Here is a 23,966-nt window from a genome sequence, read left to right on the forward strand (position 1 = left end):
TTAGACTTCAGTAGATCATAACAAGTTTGTACTTGTTCTTTCATTAGTAACGAGGTTTTAGACTTCAGTAGATCATAACTAGTTTGTACTTGTTCTTTTTTTAGTAACGAGGTTTTAGACTTCAGTAGATCATAACCAGTTTGTACTTGTTCTTTCATTAGTAACGAGGTTTTAGACTTCAGTAGATCATAACCAGTTTGTACTTGTTCTTTCATTAGTAACGAGGTTTTAGACTTCAGTAGATCATAATTAGTTTGTACTTGTTCTTTCATTAGTAACGAGGTTTTAGACTTCAGTAGATCATAACCAGTTTGTACTTGTTCTTTCATTAGTAACGAGGTTTTAGACTTCAGTAGATCATAACTAGTTTGTGCTTGTTCTTTCATTGGTAACGAGGTTTTAGACTTCAGTAGATCATAACCAGTTTGTACTTGTTCTTTCATTAGTAACGAGGTTTTAGACTTCAGTAGATCATAACCAGTTTGTACTTGTTCTTTCATTAGTAACGAGGTTTTAGACTTCAGTAGATCATAACCAGTTTGTACTTGTTCTTTCATTAGTAACGAGGTTTTAGACTTCAGTAGATCATAACCAGTTTGTACTTGTTCTTTCATTAGTAACGAGGTTTTAGACTTCAGTAGATCATAACCAGTTTGTACTTGTTCTTTCATTAGTAACGAGGTTTTAGACTTCAGTAGATCATAATTAGTTTGTACTTGTTCTTTCTTCACCTGAGTATTTTAATATATTTCTTTAAAGTTCTATTTGTGTTTTTAAACACCAGTGTCAAAGCTAATTCTTTATTCTCGTTAGAAACTTCCTTGACTTAATTACTTGTGTACTTTACTCACGACACCATACTTGAAGTAAATACACTTTTATTTGTAACTGGATTTAATGTCGAACTCCAAACTCGTTAGTCTTTACTGTCTCCTGTGTATTATAATTATTATTATTAAACGTAGAAGTGTAAATTTATTATAAAGTTTTCCAGAGGGCTACTTGTACAAAATCATTCCTGATTCTTGCATTAGTAGACTAGACTGATCTAAGGGAATAATTGTAAACTGTTCGGCACTGTAGGTCAGTTGAAATTATATTTCTATAAATATCGCTTTGTTATTGATTTCTTTCAGTCTTCTCGGTGATGATCTGGTACGGGGAGAAGTCATTGTAGAGACTATCAAGGATTCCTTATGGGACTGGTGAGAAGACCGTATGAGATTTAGTTGACTCAAAAGATGATTGAGTTGTTTGATGTCAGAATTTTACAAAATAACACTTACCAATGTGAATACCTAAGAGAGATAAACGTTCACGCTTGTATATATATACACCAACACACACCAGAGTATTTCCCGTCAAAAATGACGGGGCAAGCATTACCACCCCGACCCCATAGTACACCCAAACGTCACATTTCATACATAATTGAAATAACTAAACATTTTTAGAAAATCAAGTCTAATCAACAGCATTGTAGAAAAAGTAGTCAAGCAGTCAAATGTTAGTAGATTCTTTTGTGATTCAATCATTTAAATATTAATGAAGTTTAAATTTGCAAGTCTTGTAATATTCAAAGAGTTAACCACTCATCATTACACTGTTAGAAATTGTTCGTAATTTTACACTGCAATGTAGTGGCAGCATAGTTGACGCTACACTGGAGTGTAATTTTTACGGTGCATTGCAAAAACAAATCTTGTCATTTAACATGGCAATACACCGTAATTTTCATGCAAATACAGTGTAATTTTACATAGCAAGGTAGTGTAATTTTAATGCTGATAGGAGTAATTTTACATGGAAGGCAGGGTAATTTTTATGCTGATGTGGAGTAATTTTACAGTAATATGGAGTGTATAATTTTTACGACCATGGTGGTGTTACTTTACAGAAAGAAATGCTCAATATGATAACATGCGCGGGGCCTGCATTTTTAGCATAACATTAATAGAAAGAAAGAGACATATGACTTTTTCTTGAAATAAAAAAAACAGAGACTCCTGTTTATTTTCCATATTTATTGCAAACTGATGATATTTTGTTTTTCAAGAAAACATGAAATAATGGTACACAAGGAATGTCATGCCAATGTTCCTATTTATTAACTGGTTGGGCCTGGCATGGCCTAGCGCGTTAAGGCGTGCGCTTCGTAATCTGAGGGTCGCGGGTTCGCGCCAAACATGCTCGCCCTTCCAGCCGTGGGGGCGTTATAATGTGACGGTCAATCCCACTATTCGTTGGTAAAAGAGTAGCCCAAGAGTTGGCGGTGGGTGGTGATGACTAGCTGCCTTCCCTCTAGTCTTACATTGCTAAATTAGGGACGGCTAGCACAGATAGCCCTCGAGTAGCTTTGTGCGAAATTCCAAAACAAACAAACAAACAATTAACTGGTTAAATTTCAATATTAGAAACCATAAAGTCTTGCAGTTGTTTAAACTTTTATTGTCCATTTTTTATTAAGCAGAAAGAAAATCTCAGTAAATAACTACCATAACAGTGTTAAAAATGTTATCAACATATTAACAAGAAATACTAAACCTAACAAAAATATAATAATAAAGAGCTTCACATCAGCTTCTTAGCCAATACATGCCTCATTTACACAGAACAATACAGATCTAATATTACACTGCATCAGCGTAACTAAGGCAAACAAGATGACAAAGGTAATAACTATGATAAAAATTCTTTAATGTACATAAAAATGTTAATACATTTTACATGACACATGGTGAAAGATATAGATTGACAAAAGATATAGATTCTACTCATTTCAATCTTTCCATACATATCATATTTTGTGTTGTATGTTAAATACAAGACCCGTGGGTCTAAAGCGAACTTGTCTGAAGAAAAGAACAAGAAGTAACATGGACCAGGGTGAAATATATGCTTAAGCAAATGCTTTATTATATATCACTTAAGGAAACACTTCAGTTTTCTGACATATTCATGCATTATTCACCTTCTATGACAGGTGGTGCCACCATATGAATAAATCTAAAATAAATTCATCCTAGGAACATATCTGAGGCATAATGAATGAATTCTGTAAAATGGCTTCTTCAGTACAGAAGATTTTTGAGCAATTCCCTTCAAATTAACATAAAGCCTACAATAATATCAGAAAGCTGCAAGTGGCACCATCTTGTGGGAAAATCTGAAGGTATAGGCCTAGGCCATCTTTTTGATGTCAACTTGGGAAAATTTGATGAATTTTTTAAAGTTTTTTTTTTTTTTTAGATCCTGAGATTAACATTGGTACTCCTCTTATTTGACAGGTGGCACCAACATATGAACAAATTTGAGCAGTGCGTATTCTAAGAGTTTATATGTGTCATATCAAAAATATCTGTTTATTGTTTTTTTACAAGAAGACCCGTTTTACGACAAAGTTTATAGCTTAAGATTTCAGCACGTTTGAGGTGATGAAAGACAATGACAGATGCCAGATGCGACACTAAAATACACCACTGCAATATTTCACAAGTTCACTAACAAGTGAAAACTAACATTATCTACTGTCATGCAAATACAAAAGTAATATAGTCAACTGTATTCCTTTCCACATACCAGTAAGAATTCTGAAGTCATCATCTGTAAGCTGTATTTATGACTATTTCCATACAATGTAAACATTCCAGTAAATTTGCAAGATACATGAGATATGAAATATGTTCAACAACAACAAACTGTTCTGCATGATTAGCAGGATTATTTCATTTAAAACCAGTATGTGCACATTATACATACTTTTAACATGGCGTCTAATAAATATTTGAGAGAACACTTTGTAAATCCACAATTCAGATAAGCAAAACCAATCAACTACATGGTAGCAATACAAGGAATGCTTAGCAGTGTGCTCATCAATGTAATGTTCAGGGGGAGTTCTCCCTTATCTAATGGGTCCAATAATAACCTTCTTTTAATTCCCATTACATTACATTTTGGCTCCTTCACTACATATTTTGCAATCAGTTTTTATATTTTACTTAACACTGGAAAATTTCTTGTTGAATTTGACTAAGACTTCCTTGTTCTCCCCCCCCTTTCTCTTTTTAACATCCTATACAACATGAACAACTATCCATAACAACTTTTTATTTACCCCATCTTTATTTGCTTTTTTATTCTTGACTTCAGTTTGGATATTTCAAGGTCATCTATTAGGATGACAAAAGGTTTTATAAGTAAAACCAGTCGTAAAATAAAGAAAACTGCTAACAGCCCCATCTAGTGAACAAATCTAAAACTAGAAAGCTAGACAACCATTTTGCTGTGCCACTTGACACATTCAAATGAATGGTTTTTGGAGAAAAGGATTTGTTCTAAAAAAACATTAGTCAGTCAGTCAATGTTCCAGTCATTATCAAAATCCCTTAGATTGTCTATCAACTTTCTAACTTTGGTACTAAAGGCAGGCCTCCTCTTGTCGGTCTTCCTCACTTTGGAGCCCCTCTGAGGATTTATGCCAAGGAAGATCCTGTTAAAATTGATAAGCATGGTTAAATGAGTCATAATATCCTGGAATTCTGTTTTATATATATATTTTTTCATAACATTTTGACAATTCAAATTATCTGCAAAATACAATAAGGCCACAAGGAACAAATCTTTTGTTACTCATCCTTTTATTCCTTCTAGAGTGGGTTACAGGGGCACTTTTTTTTTATTCTGACCAGTCCACTGTTCAATTTGCAACAAAAATCGCTCAATTTTTCATACATGTCAATTCTCTTATAGAAAAAATTGTCATATTCTGCTGCAAATACCATGTACTTCTATTTCTGCCTACTGGTGACATAACTTTTTAAACTGAATATTCAACCAAATACTTCTAGCAAATATACATTTCATGCTGTTAACATATAATATTTTAAAAATTTTATTCAGTAAAGCCATAAAAATGTTTATAGGGCAGCCAAGACTGGATGCAGATAGCGATGATTCACAAATCTGTATTTCTTGTGGCCTAAGCTTAAGTTTTCTATGGTGAAACAGGTCTCGGACATGTGAGAGAGGACCTGTGTAGTAAGACTAACTAACTACTTCAGCTGGCCTTGCATGTCGGCCAGTCTAAATACATGCAAATTGATTAGTACAAGTTTAAAACGTTTGAAAGACCAACTGTGAGTAGGGAACATTTAACCTTGGTCTTAAGAATGGCTCTATTAAACTGATGGGTAGCAACCAAAGTACCGGTATTCTTTTGCATAGGAAAGAACTATTCATATTTATCATCTTCATTTACAGGTCAAAAGAAATTATGTAAGTAAATACAGGTAAATTAAGAAAGTGCTATTCCAAACCTTTGAATAAATTCAAGAGTGTTGGCAATGGACTCTGGGTAGGTGATGTTCAAGTTATAATAAGCTGCTATGGTCAAACCAACTGCCATCCGTAGGGTGACATTTTCTGCCAGGATACATCCTTCTACAACTGCATAGCAGTTATTTTCAAATGGATGGTTTCCTACAAAAATATAAAACAACAAGAGTACATTTTGATGTTCTTGTGAGGCATATTGTCTTGTTAATACTGTTATCAAGTTTTCAGCCCTGATAATTCAGGTCAGACCAAAACCACATATGGAACCCTGCAGCCTGTAGTGTGTAGTTTTCTTTTATATATCTCTCCTGATGTTACAAATAAAACAAAGTACTTAGCAAACTGCCTAACAAGGAAATAATTACAGCTGCCCTCTTCTATCAGAGGCAGCTATCATATTTTCAGTGATGTCTGTGTGTCTCCCTGTGTGTGTGAGTTGCCCACATTTTTTACCATGCAGGACTGTGTAATTTTGACCTTGAATGGTCAAAAATTGAGGTCTAGCAATTCACAGGTCTAAACTCTAAATTTACAGAAACATCAAGGAATTCTGAATATTGTATTATATAATCTGCAGTGGTGCCATATATTTTAAACATATCTCAAACTTTAGGCCTTCATTATCATTTTCTTGTTATTTTTAATATATTTAAATAAAAACATGACTAATTGTTCTTAATGAAGGTTTTAGAGTTTCAAAAAACACAATGAAGTCCATTAAATGGAAAAATAGGCATACAATGTGATGCACATACCCCCCCCCACAAAAAAAAAAATATCCAAGTACAAAACAGTATGCATGAGTAAGAATATATTAATAAGTATCTTACCTCTGATGACTACATGGGGTGAGGTAGGTCATCATGTTGTTCTAAATTAGCAGATGTGATGATATCCTGTTGAAAAATTATATAATCCTATTACATGTATTTATAAATTAGTGTCTAATACTGGAAACATACAGCAGGTCAAGTGACAGCAAAAGTTGATTTGTAATCAGGATTATAATATGAACTTATCTGCAGCGCAGCCTAATTTGACGGTCACATAAGTGCTTAATTCATTTGTATAAATTCTGCCAACTTCAGTGATCCATAATACAACATTCAAAATGGCTCATTTTGCTGGGGAAAATCTTCAAGGACTGGCAACATTGGTAAGGTTGATGAATATTTTTCTTTAGTGAATATTTTCCTGTTTACAGTATAATCCTGTTTCAAATCTTAGATAAGCGTTTTATGTTAATTATGTTAATGCTGGATACTGTCAGTCTACTAAATGTTTGTGAAAAGAACCTTGAAAAGACCAAAAATGTGCCATGTTGTATGATTCGCTCAAAGTTGGCCCAAAATTTTAACATAATCTCTTTATAATTTTGGAATACTCTAAACATCAGTAAAATTCTTGCCCTATAACTTCATGCCCAGCAGCCAGACTGATCATGCCATGTACTTGCTGTAAAACCCTAATATTAGCGAGCCTTTTACTTAGGCAAATTTGGTGACTGGAATATTGTTGCTAAATTAACTGGATGGTAATTTATCTAGCTAAACATACTGAAGAGTGCAATTTCATAAAAATGCTATGGCAGTTTTTAAAGAAAAACGTGAAGTTCAGCCTACCTACGATCTTTAGGCCTAACCTCCATGCATGACTGAATCTAAGAATATGCTCTCACAAGGTAACCAGACGACCAGATCTGAAGAATCTACACTACTAGGACTTAGCCTATACCTATTATAGTATAAGGTTCATCAGATCATCAATCAGGAACCGTTTATCATCAAACGGTACCCAGGTACCGCACATTCCCAAATACCTGATACGAATTGACCAGGCCTGACGTTAGATCGCTAGAAAGCTACAATTTTAGGCAACGCAATAGGCCTAGAATATAGTTTGTCATGAAGTAGACATTGGGCGTCACGTTAGTAGATTTATCTATGTACCAGTAATATCAATGGTTATGAACCAAATAAAATACAAACCTGCCTCCTGGAAATGCACAACACAAAGTTAATTTAAATTAAACTGAATCTGGATTGCGTAGGTCTAAACAAGGGGTAAATAAACTGATGAGGTGTAGAACGCAAGTTAACTGCTAGACTCTATTCGGAACAAACTGCATCCACGATCCACTGGCACTGCTGATTCCTTTGTGTGAATTCAAAATTCTCGCTTCCGGTGCCGCGAGCGACCTAGTTCATGACCCCGCATCCAACACTGCGTCAGCAGAGTCCGGCTATAGCTGATAAACACGCGCGTACGCGCATCTAGCCCCGCGCTAGCTACTTTGCAATGCCATGTTATTTGCGCCATGGGCTTGAAAGGCGGTGCCTGAGCGGGCCGCAGTGTTGATTACGTTGGTTAGCAGCGTGATTTCACGATGCTTACCAGCGTAGATCAGAAAACATGCGTATGTTCCGTAAAATAACGAGGCATTTCTTTGTTATAAAACGGTTATTTTTTACAGTGTACTAAATGGTATTAAGTATCTAAGACTTTCGTGGATTCTTCCTTTATTTTTATTTAACGTTAGTAAGAAAGAGAGAACTTCACAACTGGTTCACCACAACAACTATGATGATATAGTTCCGTGTTGTTGATATATTTAAGTTATTTCAGGTTGCAGGAATACATCAAATACTGTATATTATATAATATTATCCACATTACAATAGCTCAATTTTTAAAATGAGAAACTTTGTTTGATTCGTTTTATTTTTACTCCCTTTAAACATTTTAAAGTAGAAACATTTATTTGATATTGACAGATTCATTTACTTTCTTCTGTTTATACTGTTATGTCATGAAACACATTCATTAATAGTACTGATTTTTATTCTTTATTTCATTTGTAATTAATAGTTTGATTTTTGTATTTAGTACATTTATAATACTTTATTTCTCTTTAAACAGGTTTTTATTGTTATTATTATTGTACTCGTGTTTCATTATCAGTATTATTTTCTTTTTCACAGCATTATATTTACAGTAGGTTGCTGTTGCTATTTTAAATTAAGCACAAAGCTACACAACGGGCTATCTGTGCTCTGACCACCACGGGTATCGAAACCCGGGTTTTAGCGTTGTAAGTCCGCAAATATACCGTTGAGCCACTGGGAGGCATTTACAGTAGGAAGAGTCAGTCTTCACAGCCTGACGATAGACGTCAGAATGATACGTGGTAGGCCCGGCATGGTCAGGTGGTTATGGTACTCGACTCGTAATCTCAGTGTCGCGGATTCGAATCCCCGTCACACCTAACATGCTTGCCCTTTTAGCTGTAGGGGCGTTATAACGTGTCGGTCAATCCCACTACTCGTTGGCAAAAGAGTAGTCCAAGAGTTGGCGGTGGGTGGTGATGACTAGCTGCCTTCCCTCTAGTCTTACACTGCTAACTTAGGAACGGCTAGTACAGGTAACCCTCGTGTAGTTTTGCGAAAAATTAAAAAACAGACAAACAATCGAAACATCGTACAAAATAAAGTATAGAAAGTTTTGTTCGAGAGGTATTAATTCGTTCTTTATTATCATTTATTTGAGTTTTTCTTCTGACGTCTCATTTAACAAAATTAATTTAAAAATTATAATAGCTTAATAATGACGTCAAGTGGAACTGTGCGAGTATTGGTTCCTGGCTTTTTATAGTGACAATGTATTTTACTAAACATTGTTTAACCATACGTTCCAAGTGAGAATTCAAAGTTGTTCTATCTTAGCAACGTTAATGTAAGAACAAGTATTCGAAAAGTTAACGAAGAGTATTAGAAAGTGTACTAAACCTATCATATCATATCATATATTACAGAGCGAATTACTTTTGAACAGTTCGCGTATCTTGAAGAACTTTATTTAATTTAATTATTGGTGAGTAATTTCATTCGAATTCTTAGCTTTCATTTAGAAAATTTTCATCAACAGAATATTTCATTAACGGTAATTTAGGGTTAACGCCACTTTAAATGGCTCGGTATGACCGGATAATTAGGGTGTAGGACTCATAATACAGTAAAGCGTGTCTAAAGCGGAATCAAAATTATTCAAAACATGCATAAGTACACAAAATGTTAATCAAATTTATTTGAAGCAAGTGTCCAATTTCAATTGTTTAGTTTTTTAATGCGCTTTCTCGTGCGGTTAAAAGAGAATGCTGATATTATGAATTTTTCATGAATTTCATTTCCCCCTTCACTTTTGCACACAATTCGATAGCGTTAATATAACTAAACACTTGTGATGAAGTTGGAATTTCTATTTCCACATAAAACTTTTCCAGGCCTGGCATGGCTAAGCGTGTTAAGGCGTGCGACTTGTAATGTGAGGGTCGCGGGTTCGCATCCCCGTCGCGCCAAACATGCCCACCCTTTCAGCTGTGGGTGCGTTATATAATGTAACGGACAATCCCACTCTTTGTTGGTAAAAGAGTAGCCCAAGAGTTGGCGGCGGGTGGTGATGAGTAGCTGCCTTCCCTCTAGTCTTATACTGCTAAATTTGGGACGGATAGGACAGATAACCTTCGTGTTGTTTTGCGCAAAATTAAAAAACAGACAAACAATCGAAACATCGTACAAAATAAAGTATAGAAAGTTTTGTTCGAGAGGTATTAATTCGTTCTTTATTATCATTTATTTGAGTTTTTCTTCTCACGTCTCATTTAACAAAATTCATTTAAAAATTATAATAGCTTAATGACGTCAAGTGGAACTGTGCGAGTATTGGTTCCTGGCTTTTTATAGTGACAATGTATTTTACTAAACATTGTTTAACCATACGTTCCAAGTGAGAATTCAAAGTTGTTCTATCTCAGCAACGTTAATATACGAACAAGTTTTCGAAAAGTTAGCGAAGTGTATTACAAAGTGTACTAAACCTATCATATCATATCATATATTACAGAGCGAATTACTTTTGAATAGTTCGCGTATCTTGAAGAACTTTATTTAATTTAATTATTGGTGAGTAATTTCATTCGAATTCTTAGCTTTCATTTAGAAAATTTTCATCAACAGAATATTTCATTAACGGTAATTTAGGGTTAACGCCACTTTAAATGGCTCGGTATGACCAGATCATTAGGGTGCAGGACTCATAATACAGTAAAACGTGTCTAAAGCGGAATAAAAATTATTCAAAATATACATAAGTACACAAAATGTTAATCAAATTTATTTGAAGAAAGTGTCCAATTTCAATTGTTTAGTTTTTTAATGTGCTTTCTCATGCGGTTAAAAGAGAATGCTGATATTATGAATTTTTCATGAATTTCATTTCCCCCTTCACTTTTGCATGCAATTCAATAGCGTTAATATAACTAAACACTTGTGATGAAGTTGGAATTTCTATTTCCTCACAAACTTTTCCATGCCTGGCATGACCAAGCGTGTTAAGACTTGTAATGTGTGGGTAGCGGGCTCGCATCCCCGTCGCGCCAAACATGCTCACCCTTTCAGCTGTGGGGGCGTTATAATGTGACGGTCAATCCCACTATTCGTTGGTAAAAGAGTAGCCCAAGAGTTGGCGGTGGGTGGTGATGAGTAGCTGCCTTCCCTCTAGTCTTATACTGCTAAATTAGGGACGGATAGCACAGATAGCCCTCGTGCGAAAATTCAAAAACAAACAAACACTATCTTTTCCATTTTGTTCATCTTCTGAATCTCTCAAACTGTTACCATCTTGCGATTCTGTTGTAGATTTTAAGTCAATTTCATCAGTTTCCGTTAAAACATTCTTGTCAACATTCACAAAACTTTCCGTGTTCACAAAATCATCTGCATCAATTTTCTTAAACAGAGTTTGGAGTTTACTCAAATCGTCATAGCAAACAACTTCCTACAACCTCCGCCATCATCAAGAATAAATCTACAGTTTCGAAAGCAGTTTATTACGCATTTCATTGAATGAGTTAAAAATGCAATTGCATCTAACGCGTCAATTTTCATGGTTATTTCAGATTGCACTCTTACAGTCAGTCGTCTATGTTTACAATAATATGTTAAAGCATTAATTTTCTGTAATTCAATTTTTCTACACTGTTTAATTTCATTATCTCGTGGCTGTAGAACTGATGTTGTACATGGAGGTAGAAAGACTAAACGAACATTTGAAAATTGAACTTTTGGGTGACAAGCTGCATTATCTAGGAAAAGTAGAATATTCCTGTTTTCTTGTTCCATTCTTTTGTTTAATTTAACTGCAAAAGTAATGATGGCAGAAAAAGAACAAATATATTTAACCAACACTTACTGTAACAAAATGTCCGAGAATTTATTAATATTTAAATAAATTATTAATTAAACAGTAATTTTTAATATTTAAATAAATTATTAATTAAATAATAAGTTAATATAAAATCAAAACATTTTTTCCGCCTAACTCAAGTTCTAATCCTTCTTGTTGATAGTTGAGGTAGATGGAAAAATAGTTTTCCGTCCGCGTTACGCAGGTTTCGCCATATAGAGGGCGTTTTATAAGAGAAATGTTAAGATAATGCTGCAACATTTTTATATTTCCGACTTGTACAGGTTTTCGTCATATTGTGTTTCCGGCATAGACAGGTTTACTGTATAAAGGTCGCAGGTTTTAACCGTGACAAAAACATGCTAACTCTTTCAGTTCTGGGAGCGTTATAACGTGACGGTCATTTTTTGTATTCGTTGGTAAAGGTATTCCAATTGTTGTTGATGGGTGTTGATGACTAATTTCTTTCCCTGTAGTCTTAAACTGCTAAATTTATACAATAAGAGATATTTACGGCTCATAAAGAAATACACGTATGTTTAACAAACTTATTGTTTAGATTTATAAATGCGATTTGCAGTTCAAAGGAGAAACCGAATTTAAATATGAAAATTTGACAAAACACTTTGATTTATCGACATTAAAACTTCATGTCCAAAGATAGAGAAAACATCGTGTAACAACTTTCGTTTTGTTCTTTTATTTCAGTGATTATGGCTCCAAACAACAACATGATCTATGTGCTAAAGGAGAGCCTTTACCGTAAGTTGTGAATAAAGATTTATTTTCATTCTTTTTATTTATCTATGTAAAAAGTAGAGGGAAATTGTTTTTCATATAATCTCTTAATGAACTAGAGATACGTTTGAAATGAGCAGAACTTTAAAAAAATCATTTACTGAAACAATGTACATTGTTTTTGTCAGTTTATTTCTTAAAACAGATTTTCCACAAGAGGATGATGAAAAACTGGCTATAAATTTGAATTTCATTTACACAGAGACACAAAGTAACTTGTAATAAATAGTCAACAACATTTCTCTTGATAATATACAGATTAAGTAACACATAAAATTAGAATTTGGTGATTTTAGTTGAAAGGAAATATTACATTAGGTCTACTAACCAGATGGTTCCAGGTTCGAGTAACAAGTATGTCACTGAACACGTTCCATGCTTTTAACTGCAGGATATTTCAATTACCTTAATGAATCTCATTGTTCGGTTAAGAAAAGTTGTATAAGAGCGGTAACAGCAGCCAGAATCTCAAGTTGTGAAGACACTATACTGAACACAACTATACCTGTTCTTTATTCACTTGTTATGATGGTTAGGGCCGTCCATGTTATAATATTCTTTGTTAATTACTGTTTTAGCATTCTTTTTATTTTGTCATCAACAATTCACTGCGTCATGTTTCATAATAAATTTACGTATATTTTATGTCGAAAATATAAACAACTGTCCATAACCTGTTAGGTTTATTTTGAATTTCGCGCAAAGCTACACTACGGCTATCTGCGCTAGCTGTCCCTAATTTAGCAGTGTAAGACTAGAGGGAAGGCAGCTAGTCATCACCACCCACCGCCAACTCTTGAGCTACTCTTTTATAAACGAATAGTGTGATTAACCATTACTTTATAAAGCTCTCACGGCTGAAAGGGCGAGAATGTTTGGTGTGACAGGGATTCGTACCCACGATTCTCAGATTATGAGTCGAGTGCCATAACCACATAAGTAAAGGTATTATGGGAAATATCATACATCAAAAACATTTTTGAAATATTTCTAAACTGCTTTATGAAAAATATTGAGAAGCGTTTCATTAAGTATTTTTTTTATCAGAGAGAAACAATCCTAACATATAAATGTTGGATATATATGGACAATAGATAATTCATATACAAAAACACCTAGTTATGAAAGAGAATCACAATCCTCTTTCCTTACATATAATTATTCCATGAAAGGTTTACTCTGTACTTTATTGTCAGTTGTAACTTCGTTACACAATTTAGTTCACTTCTTTTTATCAAAATTTTGGTATTTAAGACCCTGTTAGATATGTACTTTACAAACTGTTCCTTTTCTAAGATCCATTTCCACCTGGCTGCTACAAAAGCGACGATCCAAAGGAACGTGTTCAGTGTCCTAAAAATCATTACAGCAACTACTTTGGTTCATATAACTGTTGGTCCTGCCTGAAAGGTCAACATACAAATCCTGGAATGCCCGGCGTGGCCAGGTGGTTAAGGCGTTTGTCTTGTAATCTGAGGGTCGCGGGTTCAATTCTCCGTCGCACCAAACATGCTCGTCCTTTCAGCTGTGGGGGCGTTATAAAGTTACTGTCAATCCCACTATTCGTTGGTAAAAGAGTAGCCCAAGAGTTGGCGGTGGGTGGTGATGACTAGTTGCCTTCCCTCTAGTCTTACACTGCTAAATTAGGGACGGCTAGCGCAAATAGCCCTCGTGCAGCTTGCACGAAATTCATAAAACAAACAATCATATCTTGGAGCTTGCTGACTGGATGCATGTAGATGTAAGTTTTATCAGACACTTATAAAAACACTATGAAAGTCTTTATACAGAAATTATTTTGATATTTTATTATTGCAAGTGCTTAACTGTTAAATAACTTTACAACTTCTTTTCAGGGTCATTAACAACTCATTTATGTAATTCGATAATGTTCACTTCTTATATAGCGAGTGAAGAAACTTACAGTATTAGTTTAATATGAAGTTCAGGTATTTAACACGTGGCCTATTTCTCCTATTTTGTTATATTTTTATTATTCAGTATCCCTGATTTGATTTTATGTTTTTTAAAGGGGTTTGACTAGTTTTAGTTTATATATTCTTTATCAGTTACGTTTAATTATATATTTTCTCTTTGATTTGTTAAACTTGTTGTCATTTTTCTATTGTTTTTTGTAATCGTTTCTTTCTAATTTTTTCTAACTTTTTCGTCTGTTTTTTATAAACACGTTTAGCATTCGTAAAGATTTGAATGATACGTTCTCCAAATACACAGGATTTAAAGTGTGGTGGCTGTAGTTAAATATTACCAAACTAGTGCAATTTGAAATGTCTTTATTATAAAATACTCGTTTTCTAAACAAATAATTCTATCAACACTTTATATGAAAAGAGTGATTCAGTAACAATAAAAGTGTTAAACAATTATATTATTGTTTTCATTTCAGTTACCATGGTTTTTATGTTTATAACATTTCCATTGATATTTTTCGAGATGGGATTACCACTAATGGTACTTGTAGCATGGTAAGCACAAATTTTCTATTGGTAAAATTTGTTTATTGTCAGGTAGAAAACCATCCAAAAGTATCGAACTTCTAACTGTAATGTTATTAACCTTCAAGTTTACAACTAATTGGTTGAACAGTCTAACAGTTTAGAAATACTTCAATCTATTCAATGTTTATTATCATGAATGTTTGTAATGGTATTTACGATTTTTATAATGATTAAATGTTTCTAACTTGCAAATGGCTTATGACCCAGAAAGGTGTGTAGTTTAAAACTATATAATTAAACTCGAATTTTTTAACTGGTACTTACGGTAGGCAAAATAATTTACATTTAAATACTAATTGTTGGTGTTAGTTTTACGTAATAGCCAATCAACTAATTTACAATAAAATTGGTGTTTTCATTTTTATTTCTTCCTCCCTTACCCTGATCTAGAATCTAATTTAAAATTGTTCTCCTATAATGAAACTTTCCTATGTTGATTTAATAGAACAAGAATCCTTTCAGTTAAACGTGCCAGTTATCCAGTGTACTAATATACTACTGTAATATTATAATGACGCTAAAGTTTAACAGGTTACATTACAATTGTTGTTATTTGCCGTTCAGCTCATGTTACTTTCAATATAAATGTATATCTACAGCCAACCGCAAGTACAGCGGTATGTTTCCGGACTTACAACGTTAATATCAGTGGTTCGATTCTTCTCTGTGGCCTCAGCAGATAGCCCGATGTGTCTTTGCCATAAGAAAACACACACACGTATATCTACTGATGTCTGTAACTATAGAGATATTTATCAAAGCTACATCTTTTTCTTTTAGTTTTATGCTTTGGAGAGAATACAGATCAGTAACAATTATTCAAGAAACAGAAAATGGATCCGTGGAAAACCGAGAAGAAAAAATAAAAAATGATGACGTCAGTATTAACAAATATTTAGTTCAAGGTTTTTTTAAATAATATTTATATTTGAAAATTATGAAATAAACACAGAAATGTAGTTTTACTTTTGTTTGTTTCTGTGAAGCAACACAACTGGTCATCTGTGCTGAACCACCACCGGTAAAGAAACTCAGTTTCAATGTTATAATCCTTCGGACTTACCACTGGAGATAAAAACTCATGATGAAAGCAAATTTCTGTGAAACGAATTTTGTATTATTATAGTATACTTGGAAAAGCAGTATTTGTATGTTTTTCTCTTAAAGTTTCTCAGTAGAACTTATTCTGAAGAGCGAACTTTGGAGTTACGAAACCAATAGAAAAAAATTAATAATAAAAAAGGAAATACAAGCTAGATATTCCAATATTTTGTTATTTGTATCCACGAGAGAGTCTTTTTTTTATGTTCTCGATATGTATCCCATTGGCACAATAGCAAATATCAGGAATTACAACGTCAGAAATCTGGTTTTGATACCAGTAATAAGCAAAGCACAGAAAATCCACTGTGTAGCTTTGGTTTAAATTTAAACAAACGAAGAAGGTTTTGGTTAAACATACATATTTTTTGTTTCATTAGGAATACATGAAACCCTCAACTAGTTATCAGCATGAAGAGAACAATGTATTTACGTGTTTCAACGAAGAAGGTAAAATATATCTTTAAGAGTTTCAGTGAGAATCTTTCTAAAACATTTGTATTATTTGTAGACCATAAGAAAAACTTCCTTCTCTCACCCCTCTCAAATTTACCTCAACTTCAGATCTAAAATACTCTATTTTCCTATAGAAGATGTACATATCAACAACATTCACGTCCTTTTAATGATTATCATAGTTTAAACACCAAACTGTGGAACGTGAATTGAGTGTTGAGTTCTTACCCAACTCATAACATTTATAAACATTGTTGTACAGTGTCTAACAAGTGTATCTCAGATAAAACAAACACATTATGAAAAGTCTCTTACAAAGAAATACGTTTAACCTTTGTCTCTGTTTCATGATTCATTGTATTTGTTTCCTCTTTCGCATTTCCAATGTTTCACGGATATCATTGGTTCTAATACCTTACGGTTAAGCACACAATGACTACCTTCACTCATAATATTTTAATTATATTTGTTGTAAATAGTCTGCTGTGGCCGAATAATGATTATTTTTACTTCTTCTACATACTTAATGTAAACGATATTTTAGATCACGTTCTGTCTCTCTATTACAGTTTTTTCCATGTGAACATTTAATGCTTGAGTAAATAACATTATTAGGCTAATACAACAATGAGCTGGTATACAAAGATTTATAAATATAATGAAGTGATCTTAATACATTCGCATGGGATACTATGTATGTGCCTTGTTTTGTTCCTGTAGTAGAAGTTATTCAGGGTTAGGTAATAAGGTGTTTATTTTCTTTCAACGTTTAATGTCGATGCTCAAGTTATTCTAGAGAATAGTAATTTCTGGCGCATAGAATGGAATGTCAGTATAGAGTTAATGTAATATTTTGTAAGGTTTTAAACTTTAATAAGAGACCCATTTATTATGTATAGGCTTAACCTGTGGACGGTGTTACATTCTTTAATTATTTCTATTAAGTTTCTAAGTCTTCTTTGTGGATACAAAGTTGTAATAAAATGTGATAGTGAGTTTCTAAATGTAGGGTTTTCTCCCTAAAAAGAAAAAAAGTTCACTTCACGTCTTATCTACGTATCTTGATGTGTGTGTGTGTGATTGTGTGCATAATAATTCGTAAATATATCAGTTAGAAGCCTCTTAGAAATGAAGTTATTAATGACAAGAATTTTATAATCTTTTTTTTCAGATATATTGTCAGAGAAAACTGAGCAGGTGGAAGTCTCTGAAACTCCAAATTCCTGCCATGATGAAGACAACAAGCTGTATGAGGTACCAGAACATTCACTTATTTCAAAGGTTACCGCTTTGTGATTATTATACTGGGACGATTCAAAATCAGAACGAATAGTTAATATAACTGTAACTTCGAAAGAAAACAAAACGATTAAAAGAGATATCTGTGTTGTTCGTCCTTAGTTTTCAGTTGATAGATCAGAAATAAATAACTGGTGAACACCATCCGCCACAAACGTATGAACTACTATAATCGAATTACGTGATGTCGCCATCAATCTTAAAACGAACTCACAACCTGAAAAATTAAGAGAGTAAATTCACAGTAACATAATTCGAACTGCGAACCTATTTTAATTCCTAAGCCACGCTGGACAAGTGATTAGAGAAACATAAAAACATTCTGTATGTGCACCTAATTAAACAGCAAATCTTCTGATACATAAAATATAGATCAACTAGAAAGTGAACACCGGATAAACGTTATTAATCACAATTGCACTTCTACTTGAAATAAACGTTTATACATATTGCTTTTATATTACACTTGAAATATATGGTTATGTATATTAAATGTATATTGTAATTTGAATATACAGTCCACTCTTCTGAAATAAATTCAAATTTATTTATGTTTGATTCTTTGACATTAAAGATTAAGTTCATTAACGTACTTATCTATTATACTTAAAATGATTTTATTATACTTCAATAATCAACAAAAATAATCTAATGTGTTTTACAGTCTGAGGTATATAAACTTTAACTAAGTTACAAGTTCCGATGGACCAGGTGGTTAACGGATTTTCTCTCAGGTTGTCACGAACACAAAGTAATGCTATTTGTATACATACATTGCTGGCCAAAATTTTAAACCCAATGAATATCTAATGGAAATATTATTCTTTCCGTGATATAAATCTATGATGGTTTGTTATTTTTATAATTTATCGACACGTCGATGAATATAAATGGAGAACAAATAATATTAATGTCAAATTATTTTCAACGATAATGAGATTTATCAATATAAATATACGTCTAATATACACTGCTGGCCAAAATCTTAAGACCAAGGAACATAAAGAAAATATATGCATTTTGCGTTGTTAGACTCAATCACTTATTTGAGTAGAGCTTCGAAAGATGAAAATAAGTAAAGGGAAAATAAAGATAAAAAAAACTTTTCATCATTTAATATGGAAAATATGAACACTATGAAATTAGCCTAAATACTAGCTGGTCAAAAGTTTAAGATATTGCCAAAAAGAAGTCCTACACAGGGTAGGAAGTGCCCAACAAGAGGTCTCAGTAGTAAGTTGCACAGCCGTCATTGCGAATAACTGCAAACAGTCGCTTTGGCATGGTCGATATAAGCGTTTGCAGAAGTCTGACTGGAATGTTATTCCAAATAGTGAAGGTGGCTTCACGACGATCAAGCACTGTTTCGAATTGACGTCCATTTCTATAGACTTCCCTTGCCATCCACCTCCAAACATTTTCAATGGGGTTCAGTTTGGGAGAACACGCTGGATGATCCAAAGGAATCACGTTATTCGCCATGAAAAAGTTCCTTGTTTTGACATTGGCATTGTGGATTTCAGCGTTGTCCTGCTGAAAGATTCAGCCATTTCCACACAAGCGAGGGCCTTCGGTCAATAAGGATGCTCTCTCCAACATGGCAATGTAGCCAGCTGCTGTTTGACGCCCCTGCATAACCTGAAGCTCCATTGTTCCATAAAAGGAGAAAGCATTCCAGATCATGATGGAACCTACTTGATTGTGTACTTTTTTCCACTTTTTACGTCCCATGTTTGGTGCTTCTCAGCAAAGTGTAACCGAGCTGTTTCGTGGTGTGGAAGGAGGCTTGACCCCCTGAAGACGTTTACAGATTTTAAAGCTTTTCTCTCGTAGATACCGTCTTATTGTTCTTGAGCCGCATTCTGTGTCCGTAAGGGCCTTAATCCGGTTCGAGGAACGGCTGGTATCTTGTCGGACAACCCATCGAATCATCCTGCTCAACGCCGCGAAATTTTCTTGGGCCGACCATTTGAAATTCTCGTTCCATGTCCCTCGGGGTCTTTTAAGAAATTTGTATCAGCAGTTTCACTACGCCCAATCTCACCAACAATGGCACGCTGAGAGAGACCTTGCTTTTGCAGCTCGACAATCCTGCCTTGTTTTTATTCAATGTAACACAGGAGATGTCAGTGGGAGATGTTGACAACGCTAATGCTTGAACACAAATGACTAAATTTCGTTACGTGTTTACCGATTAATACTTCGTTTCAATATGGTCTTAAGCTTTTGACCAGTTAGTATTTTGGCTAATTTCATAGCATTAATATTTTCCATATTAAATGCTAAAAGAGTTTTTTATTTTTATTTTCCACTTTTTATTTTCATCTTTAGAAGCTCTACTTAAATAAGTGGTTGAGTCTAACGACGCAAAATGCATATTTTTTCTTTATGTTCGTTGGCCTTAAGATTTTGGCCAGCAGTGTATATTGGACGTATATTTATATTGATAACTCTCATTATCGTTAAAAATAATTTAACATTAATATTATTTGTTCTCCATTTACATTCATCGAAGTGTCATTAAATTATAAAAATAACAAACCATCATAGATTTATATCACGGACAGATTAATATTTGCATTAGATATTGCTAGGCGAAAATATTGAAAACTACATACGCGATACTAAAAAACGAGATGAATTTAATGTATTCCTAACATTTGGGCAAGTTAATCATCAAAGTTTATCCTCCTCTATACAAATATCGATTATTTGATGAAAAGAGATTTATTCCAGGTAAATATAATACAAATATATCTAATTAAGCACTGGAATATCTCACTATTCGTTGGTAAGAGAGTAGCTCAAGAGTTGGCTAGCTGCCTTCTCTCTAGTGTTACACATCGCCCTCGAGTAGCTTTGCGCGAAATTCAAAACAAACAAGCATAATTAATCAATAAATTTTCCAATATAAATTAAGATGTTATGAAATTTATATTTTATTTTTTATTATTGGGTTGAGGAATAATTCGTGAGCGTTTTGTCAAGTTAAAAATATATTCATAAATCAAACGCTTTGCAAAATATTTAATGTCATTTGGTAGATAAATTTTTTGCTCTAATGGATGGTGTGTTTGATTTTCATATGTCTTTAATTTTTGCTTTTATTTTCAGCTCATTAAATGTCAAGTGGACAAAATCGAGCATTTTCGACACCATCTGCTTTTCGCATTTAATTTCTTGCAATTTCGTTTAAAACAATGCATACTATATACCTAGGTATTACATGAAATAAAGTATCATAATAAATGTTTTGGGTGTAATGTGTTCATGTACTGAAGTATTGCATGTAATGCTTGAATGAAATTATTTAAAAACGCTCACGAATTATTCTTCAACTTAATATAATAGAAACAGAATTCATTTTGTCCATTTTGTAGCTTTGGTTTAAATTTAAACAAACGAAGAAGGTTTTGGTTAAACATACATATTTTTTGTTTCATTAGGAATACATGAAACCCTCAACTAGTTATCAGCATGAAGAGAACAATGTATTTACGTGTTTCAACGAAGAAGGTAAAATATATCTTTAAGAGTTTCAGTGAGAATCTTTCTAAAACATTTGTATTATTTGTAGACCATAAGAAAAACCTCCTCCTCTCACCCCTCTCAAATTTACCTCAACTTCAGATCTAAAATACTCTATTTTCCTATAGAAGATGTACATATCAACAACATTCACGTCCTTCTAATGATTATCATAGTTTAAACACCAAACTGTGGAACGTGAATTGAGTGTTGAGTTCTTACCCAACTCATAACATTTATAAATATTGTTGTACAGTGTCTAACAAGTGTATCTCAGATAAAACAAACACATTATGAAAAGTCTCTTACAAAGAAATACGTTTAACCTTCGTCTCTGTTTCATGATTCATTGTATTTGTTTCCTAATTCGCATTTCCAATGTTTCACGGATATCATTGGCTCTAATATCTTACGGTTAAGCCAACAACGACTACCTTCACTCATAATATTTTAATTATATTTGTTGTAAATAGTCTGCTGTGGCCGAATTATCATTATTTTTACTTCTTCTACATACTTAATGTAAACGATATTTTAGATCACGTTCTGTCTCTCTATTACAGTTTTCTCCATGTCAACATTTAATGCTTGAGTAAATAACATTATTAGGCTTATACAATAATGAGCTGGTATACAAAGATTTATAAATATAATGAAGTGATCTTAACACATTCGCATGGGATACTATGTATGTGCCTTGTTTTGTTCCTGTAGTTGAAGTTATTCAGGGTTAGGTAATAAGGTGTTTATTTTCTTTCAACGTTTAATGTCGATGCTCAAGTTATTCTAGAGAATAGTAATTTCTGGCGCATAGAATGGAATGTCAGTATAGAGTTAATGTAATATTTTGTAAGGTTTTGAACTTTAATAAGAGACCCATTTATTATGTATAGGCTTAACCTGTGGACGGTGTTACATTCTTTAATTATTTCTATTAAGTTTCTAAGTCTTCTTTGTGGATACAAAGTTGTAATAAAATGTGATAGTGAGTTTCTAAATGTAGGGTTTTCTCCCTAAAAAAGAAATAAATGTTTACTTCACGTCTTATCTACGTATCTTGATGTGTGTGTGTGTGATTGTGTGCATAATAATTCGTAAATATATCAGTTAGAAGCCTCTTAGAAATGAAGTTATTAATGACAAGAATTTTATAATCTTTCTTTTTCAGATATATTGTCAGAGAAAACTGAGCAGGTGGAAGTCTCTGAAACTCCAAATTCCTGCCATGATGAAGACAACAAGCTGTACGAGGTACAAGAACATTCACTTATTTCAAAGGTTACCGCTTTGTGATTATTATACTGGGACGATTCAAAATCAGAACGAATAGTTAATATAACTGTAACTTCGAACGAAAACAAAACGATTAAAAGAGATATCTGTGTTGTTCGTCCTTAGTTTTCAGTTGATAGACCAGAAATAAATAACTGGTGAACACCATCCGCCACAAACGTATGAACTACTATAATCGAATTACGTGATGTCGCCATCAATCTTAAAACGAACTCACAACCTGAAAAATTAAGAGAGTAAATTCACAGTAAGATAATTCGAACTGCGAACCTATTTTAATTCCTAAGCCACGCTGGACAAGTGATTAGAGAAACATAAAAACATTCTGTATGTGCACCTAATTAAACAGCAAATCTTCTGATACATAAAATATAGATCAACTAGAAAGTGAACACCGGATAAACGTTATTAATCACAATTGCACTTCCACTTGAAATAAACGTTTATACATATTGCTTTATATTACACTTGAAATATATGGTTATGTATATTAAATGTATATTGTAATTTGAATATACAGTCCACTCTTCTGAAATAAATTCAAATTTACTTTAAGTTTGATTCTTTGACATTAAAGATTAAGTTCTTCAACGTACTAATCTATTATATTTAAAATGATTTTATTACATTTTAAAAATCAACAAAAATAAATAAATGTGTTTTAGAGTCTGAAGTGTATGAGGTGTAACTAAGTTACAAGTTCCGATGGACCAGGTGGTTAACGGATTTTCTCTCAGGTTGTCACGAACACAAAGTAATGCTATTTGTATACATACATTGCTGGCCAAAATTTTAAACCCGATGAATATCTAATGGAAATATTAATCTGTCCGTGATATAAATCTATGATGGTTTGTTATTTTAATAATTTATAGACACTTCGATGAATATAAGTGGAGAACAAATAATATTAATGTCAAATTATTTTCAACGATAATGAGATTTATCAATGTCAATATACGTCCAATATACACTGCTGGCCAAAATCTTAAGACCAAGGAACATAAAGAAAATATATGCATTTTGCGTTGTTAGACTCAATCACTTATTTGAGTAGAGCTTCGAAAGATGAAAATAAGTAAAGGGAAAATAAAGATAAAAAACTTTTCAGCATTTAATGTGGAAAATATGAACATTATGAAATTAGCCTAAATACTAGCTGGTCAAAAGTTTAAGATATTGCCAAAAAGAAGTCCTACACAGGGTAGGAAGTGCCCAACAAGAGGTCTCAGTAGTAAGTTGCACAGCCGTCATTGCGAATAACTGCAAACAGTCGCTTTGGCATGGTCGATATAAGCGTTTGCAGAAGTCTGACTAGAATGTTATTCCAAATAGTGAAGGTGGCTTCACGACGATCAAGCACTGTTTCGAATTGACGTCCATTTCTATAGACTT

At 33.3% G+C, this 23,966-nt stretch overlaps 1 long non-coding RNA gene across 1 annotated transcript; it reads right to left on the bottom strand.

Annotated features, from left to right (window-relative positions):
* Positions 1 to 2,625: 2,625 nt before the first annotated feature.
* LOC143234158 (uncharacterized) lies at positions 2,626 to 5,667 on the bottom strand. The gene is made up of 2 exons (XR_013018533.1): positions 5,319 to 5,667; positions 2,626 to 4,492 (listed from the first exon to the last, which is right to left on the bottom strand). It is a non-coding gene; the product is annotated as an uncharacterized LOC143234158 (long non-coding RNA).
* Between the last annotated feature and the right edge of the window lie 18,299 nt (positions 5,668 to 23,966).

The sequence above is a fragment of the Tachypleus tridentatus genome, chromosome 12 (genome assembly GCF_004210375.1).
Source record: "Tachypleus tridentatus isolate NWPU-2018 chromosome 12, ASM421037v1, whole genome shotgun sequence".
NCBI classification, from domain to species: Eukaryota; Metazoa; Arthropoda; class Merostomata; order Xiphosura; family Limulidae; genus Tachypleus; species Tachypleus tridentatus.